The sequence below is a fragment of the Octodon degus genome, unplaced genomic scaffold, assembly GCF_000260255.1.
Source record: "Octodon degus isolate 3935 unplaced genomic scaffold, OctDeg1.0 scaffold00151, whole genome shotgun sequence".
In the NCBI taxonomy this organism is placed as follows: domain Eukaryota; kingdom Metazoa; phylum Chordata; class Mammalia; order Rodentia; family Octodontidae; genus Octodon; species Octodon degus.
In genome coordinates, this window is record NW_004524727.1 from 1,512,065 (window position 1) to 1,519,164 (window position 7,100).

The following is a 7,100-nucleotide window of genomic DNA, read 5'->3' on the forward strand; positions in this document are numbered from 1 at the left end:
TGTTCCAAGTAGGTGCTTTAGACCACTGAGCCATCTCACCAGCCCCAAAATAGTTTGCCTTTAAAAATCATGTTTCATAACATTTACAATAACGGGGATATTTTAAAAGATTACTTTTAATTCTTTTGATTCCTAATAAGATTGATTGTTCATTTTACAGTCTTAAGTTAAATTGGCATAAAAAAGTTTTGATATTTTATAAAACAGATATAGAGGGTTGGAGTGCAGTCCTAGAGCAGCAGGGTTTAAACAGTTGCTTGATTTTGACATTCCACTGAAGTGACGGCCAGCCTGGTGACGGCCTTCAAAGGGTACAAGCTATGATAGCTTCTTCATATTTGGGTCAGCTTATCCAACAAAGATATCTTATGTCCAAACTGTTCAGATCAACATTTCATGATTTTCAGACTTTATTTGGTAATATTAATTGGCTCTATCCGGATTTTGGGCTAATTCTTCATGGTTTTAATTGTGATTAGATAACTTGATTAATTTGCTTGTTTTTACAGATAGGTCATATTAAGTTAAGGGAGACTATGTGGTGGCGTTCTCTTCCAAAATATAAGATACAGATTTCTCACTATACAATCAAAATTCAATTACAAAAACAAAAGAGGAAATCAATCCCTCCAACTTCACTTGTTAATATAAACTTTTTTTCTTTCTTTCTTTTTTTTTTTTTGTGGTACTGAGGATTGAACTCAGGATCTTGTGCTTGCCAGGCAGGCGCTTATTCTACTGAGCTATCTCCCTGGCCCAATATAAACTATTAAATTTTTAAAATTTTACAAAAGATAAAAGTACAATAATGGGAAGATGATTAAATTAAGTAAAGCCAAAAATTTTTTTAAAACTAATTTGGGGTGCAGTGTATGCTTGGGAATGCTGAGCAACCTATTTGGGTATCAGAGTGTGGTAGTAGGCTATATCAGGAAACCAGATCTGGAGAAGAAGTTAACAATCATGAGACTAGATTCAACTTAGAGCCTATTGATGGCACTGACAGAATGGAAATCTAAGGTTTAAATAGGTGATAGAGTATAAAGAGATAACTGAGCTAAAAGTTACATATATATATATATATATATATATATATATATATATATATTTTTTTTTTTTTCAGAACCAGGGATTGAACTCAGATCCCTGCATTTGCCAGTCAAACGCTTATCCTACTGAGCCATCTCCCCGGCCCAAAGTTACCAATATTCTTAAGACAAAATTTAAAATACAAAATATGTATATTCATTATAGATAAGCGATTTTGTTCCTTCCAAAAATTTTCTAGTAAGGTATCTCTACTAATTGACAAGCAATAAAATCTGACTAGTCTATTTATAATTATAAATTTCTAAGACTTGTAATAGAGTTACTATAATTTAATTTGACCAAGAATACATTTGAGTGCATTCTGATTTTCTCTTTTTGTTTTTTTATTGGTGGAACTGGGGATGGAACTCAGGCCCTTGTGCTTGCCTGGCAAGCACTTACTCTACTGAGCCATCTCCCTGGCTCTCCATTCTGATTTTCTATAGATGTTTATTTGTGCATTCTGTATATTTGCCTACATGTTTGTATGTCATTCTGTGAATAGCTGTTTCTCTTTTCATTTGAGTTCAATAGGTTTTCTCGGGCTGGTGAGATGGCTCAGTGGTCTAAAGCACCTACTTAGAACAAGCTTAGCAAAGCACAGAGACCGCGGTTCAATCCCCAGCACCACATGCCAGCCAGCCCCACCCCCTGGTGACCAGGGCTGAGCTGGCCACACACACACCCACAAATAAGTAAATAAAATTTAAAAAAAAAATAGGTTTTCTCTTTTTTATCACTTATTCATAATACAATTTGAGTTATCCACTTAAATGCATGCTTTCTACCGAGTTACCATCTGGTCTACATAATATCAACATAGAATTACACACAGGTCATCAAAAATTTAAGATAATAAAAATTCCTTAGAGTGGCGAGAGATTATTGGTCAGGACTCCAACTGGTGAATAGAGAGGTGACCAACCCTTATTCATTAATAAAGAGCCCCCAGTAATTTCCATAGTCTCTTGTGAGACACCCCCAATAATTTGGTCATTTGAAAAGATGAAGTTTTTCAGGAAAAAATTACAATAAAGATTTTTCACAAGAGATACCTTTGATACAAAACTAAATTAAGAAAGAAGTGTTTTCACATGTGTATGAAAATCCATTGTTGTTGCTCTCATGGCATATTAAATATCTTTATGATTCCTGATGTTCAGGATTTCCAAAGTGTAAAACTACGATTGCTTATCATGATAACTTTCAGACTTCTACCTTTAACAAAAAATTTGTGATGTATATCCCATTAAAGGAGAAAAATTAGAAAAGAAAGCTTCTCATGTGTCAGATAGAGATATTGGTTAAAACTGTTATCTCAAAATGAAAATTTAAGTATATCACAAAGTATCATTGGAATTTGTTGCAATGTTGTGTATGGTTTTGATTTCTAAGTATCTGTGAAAAAATATGTAATTGTTGTCTGTTAACAATCTATAGGAGACTGGGCATGGTGGTGAGCGCCTGTAATCCCAGCTCTTGGGAGGCTGTAAGCAGGCAGATCACTACTAGTCCGATCTAGTAGTGAGACCCTGAACACCCTCTAGACTATTCCTTAAAAAGAAAAAAATCTATAGGGATTTAAATATTAGAATATCCATAGTTGTTAGAAAATAAGAGTTCTATTTTCTGTTTTAAGGTGTTTGACATTCAGATAAAATAGTAGTGTTAAGGCTACTGCCTCCATTACAAGGTAATTACAGTAACCTTCTCTTCTGGATATTTAACAACTGAAGTTTGGAGACCAAAAATTAGAGAGCTAGATGGACTTAGAGGACAGCCAGTGTTTTGGCCCTACCCTCTAAGGTTAATGAGGACTCAGGACATAAAAGAACTTCTGCTGCCATACTCTGTCATTGAGCTGAATCCCTGATTTTCTGGTCAAGGAGATTATGGGACTACAGAGGAAGGTGATTCAATGCTGTATCATATGCCAAAGGACAGTCACCTAGAGAAAACATCTCTCAAGTGGTCACAGGATTGTTAGAAGCTGTAAAAGGTTCAAATCACTAAGCACTTCTGACAAATGCCAGTTGTGCAGGTAACTCACGCTTGTATGGATTATTGGATTTATAGAGCTAAATTGCTGTATACAGGTACCAAAAATCTTTGGACTGGCATCAAGAGTGAAGAGGTCTTCTACACAGTTCTTTGAACACAGCTTCTCCAAATGCAGGGGAACCCGATTAACTCGCACAAGAAAGTAGTAAAGGGAGAGGAACTGGGCATGGTGGTGCATGTCTACAATCTCAGCACTAAGGGAGGCTGAGACAGGAGGATCGATACAAGGCTGAACTGTGCAGCAAGACAAAACAAAGCAAACAAAAAACAAAAATAAAAACAAAACAAAACAACAACAAACTGAAGGGAGAGATGTTGGGAGCAGCTGAAGCTGGAAGTTGATCATGTGTGGGAGGGCAGAACAAGGCCAGAGTGCCTAAAGTAGTCAAGTTATGTTAGTTTTCAGAAAAACATTTTGCTGGTTGGATTTCAGCTATTAGTCACTAAGGAAACCTTGTGTTTCGTGATACTAACTTTGCAAAGGTATAAATAAATGCCTGTACTGTTGTTCTTTAGGTCCTCTGCCGATCAGGCAAACAGGCCTCCACCTGACCCAGCTCTGGTCTCTAGTCTATCTTTTCCTCATTCCTGCTGCTGTTTCTCTCTGGGGCACATCAAGAGACCACTGAGTCCCTATAAGTGCTAGTCTCTAAAGGATTCCCAGGGACAGGGTTGCTGGTGTCTGTTCTCAGTTCCCTGCTGCTGGCCCAAGGCCACCACCCACCTCAGTTGCTGCTGCATCTTTTGCACTGTGGTTTGACCCATGTGCCCAGGACTCTGCTGTGTTTCTGGCACCTAGGGCAGAGCCGGCTCAGTGAAAGCAGGTAGCCCCATGTGTGGTGGGTCTCTTGCCATCCTCCTGTGGTACTGGGGATTGAACCTAGGAACTTTCTTGAGCCACACCTCCAGCCCTCTTTAGGACTCAGTTCAACCTTTCCCTCACACACCCACAAGGCCACTCTGTTTCCCTTACTGTTTATTGATAGCCTTGTGCAGGGGTATAAAATCTTACCCATTCTACAGCTACGTAAACTGAGGGCTGTGAGTGCTGAGGCTGTCCCTCCCAGCAAGAGCTGTACCGTGTTCCACCTCTTTTCTGCTGAGCTTTATATTGTTTGCACCCGAATCTTTCCCCTCTCCTTCTCCTCTTTCATGTTTTGTTTTGTTTTAGTGTGATATTTTTGAGACAGGGTCTCACTGTGTAGCCAAGGCTGGCCTTGAACTCACTATGTAGTCTCCACTGGCCTTAAACTTGTGGCATCCCCCCGCCTCAGCCTCCTGAATGCTGGGATTAGAGGTATACACCACCACACCCAGCTTGTCTTTCTTTCTTTCTTTCTTTTCTTTTCTTTTCTTTTTTTTTTTTTTTGCGGAACCGGGGATTGAACTCAGGCCCATGCACTTGCCAGGGAAGTGCTTATTCCACTGAGCTATCTCCCCAGCCCAGCTTGTCTTTCCACTGATCAAATTCCTACAGTGACTTGGGTCACAATAGTCACGTGGGCTATGTTTCTGGCTCTGGGCCTCTGTTCCATATGCCTGTGTCCCAGGCCTGGGTCGCATCCTCTCTGAGATAGGCAAAGAGCCCTCGGCCCACAGCCCCCATCCAGCCCTGGCTCCCACAGGCTGAGTCTCCAGCTGTCTTTACCAGATTTCCTTGAAGTCAAGATTTGCCAATACCATGGCAAATTAGCCAGATTTCTTTATTTTCAGTATTCCTGATGCTTGGGCATCTATTGAGGGATTGTGCCTGCCTGGGTGGCCCAGTTTCAGACGGCAGAGGGGTGTGTCCTATCTCCTGTGTGCCCTTCTGGCCCAGCCCTTGTCGCTTGTGTCAAACCCTAGGGGCTGGCTGGGCCAGTCCCCTCACCCCCTCCACTGAGCCACTGGAGGCCACTGCTGCCAGCCAGAGCCCACCACCACATGAGGCCAACGGGCCAGTCCAGAGCTGCTCAAGCCGCCCTTCCTGTCTTCCCCAGGAAAGGCTGTGTCTCAGTTTCCCCTCACTTGCCTCTGCCTGCTCAAACCTGTTCTGAAGGAATGTGTGTACTAAATGAGGCTTTGTGGTGTCTTGGCTCAGGTGTGTCAGCGTCCAGGCACCTCTGGGAAAGACACCTAGGTTTTGTCTTCTTTTTTTTCTTTTTCCTGTATTTAGGACAGGGCCTACAGGGTCTACAGGGTCTCACTAGGTATATGAGACTCGTAGTGATTCTCCTGTTTTCAGCTTCCCAAATTTTGGGATTACAGGCACATGTGCCACCACTCCCAGTCTCAATTGTCTTCTTACACAGGGGCAGGGCCAGCACGGCACGCCAGGGATTGAATCCTGGCTGCTACGCTGTGCCTAAGAAGACATTTTAGTCCACTGAGCTTTCAGGCTGGCCCTGGTTTTGCCTTTTTAAAAAAAATTTTTTTTTTAAATTATGTATTTTGTACAGGGGTTCACTACACAGCTCAGACTCGTAGTGATCCTCCTGTTTTCAGCCTCCCCAGCACTGGGATTACAGGTGTGTGCCACCCCGCCTGAACTCTGTCTCTGACCAGTGTGCCTGAGGGCAGGATTGGCGTGGGGCATGTAGTACCAGTACCAGAGATTGAACCCTGGTCCCTGTGCTTGCCTAAGCAGGCGTGTAGTCCACTGAGCTATCTTGCTGGCCCTCTAGGTTTTGATTTATTACAGTGGCCTCCCTGGTGGGGAGAGGTCTGTGAGCTCTGGATTCTGGAAGCAGCCAGGAGTGAGGGTGTGAGGGGCAAGCGTCTCCACCAGGCACTAGCGCACATCTCCATACAGTCACTGGCCAGCAGCCCTCAGCGCCGTCAGGAACCCAGGACACCCACTGCCCACCCCCACAGCTGTGGCTTCGCTGAGAATTTCCAGTGCAAGTGTCTTATTCCATAGAGGAGCAGAGTGGTCACCATGCCCAGGTGGGGTGTGGCCTTCAAGCTGTAGCAGAGCAATAAACAATAAATATTTGAGTATGCGATTGAATGCATGGCTTTTAAAACCCATTAAGCTCAGAAACAATTTGGGTTGAGCCTGGCAGGAGTGGAAAAGATAACAGAGAAGGACATGGTAAAAATAAAGCTTGGAAGATAGGTGGGGTGGGGGGGAGGCCCTTGCACTCACCCCCAGGAAACAGGCCTCAGAACCTCACAGCTCTACTCTGAGAGCTGCTGTAGGGACTGAGTGAGAAAAACTCCAAATACTCTGAGGGTGCTTGGTACACAGTACCTCATGGTACCAATGCCAAGAGCCATGATCCAACCTTTTGGAGCCTCAGTTTCCTGCTCTGGAGAAGCTCCTTGTAGGCTGATTCTGAATGGAAATGAAATAAAATTTGTAAAATGAAGTTTCACCACACAATACTTAGTTTGTGTGATGTAGTCTAATATAGTCTGTCTTATAGTATCTCATTAAAGAAAAAGATACCATTTGGAGCCCAGTATATTAATTTCATTTATGGGCATGGCCTCAGGTTAAAAAACACCAGGTTGATCAATTTTTTTTTTCTTTTTGGTAATTTTTTTTTTCTTTTTGTTGGAACCAGGGATTGAACTCAGGCTCTTGCCCTTGCCAGGGAAGTGCTTATTCCACTGAGCCATTTCCCTGGCTGGACCAAAATTTTTAATTGCCTTAGAAAATTAAGAGCACATCAGTCAAGACATTGAATGCCTATAATCCCAGCTCTTGGGAGGCTGAGGCAGGAAGACTACCATGAGTTTAAGGTCAGCCTGAATTACATAGCCAGTCCCTGTATATAAAAGAAGAAGAAGGAAGAAAAAGAAGAAGAAGAAGAAGAAGAAGAAGAAGAAGAAGAAGAAGAAGAAGAAGAAGAAGAAGAAGAAGAAGAAGAAGAAGAAGAAAAAGAAGGAGAAGAAGAAGAAGAAGAAGAAGAAGAAGAAGAAGAAGAAGAAGAAGAAGAAGAAGAAGAAGAAGAAGAAGAAGAAGA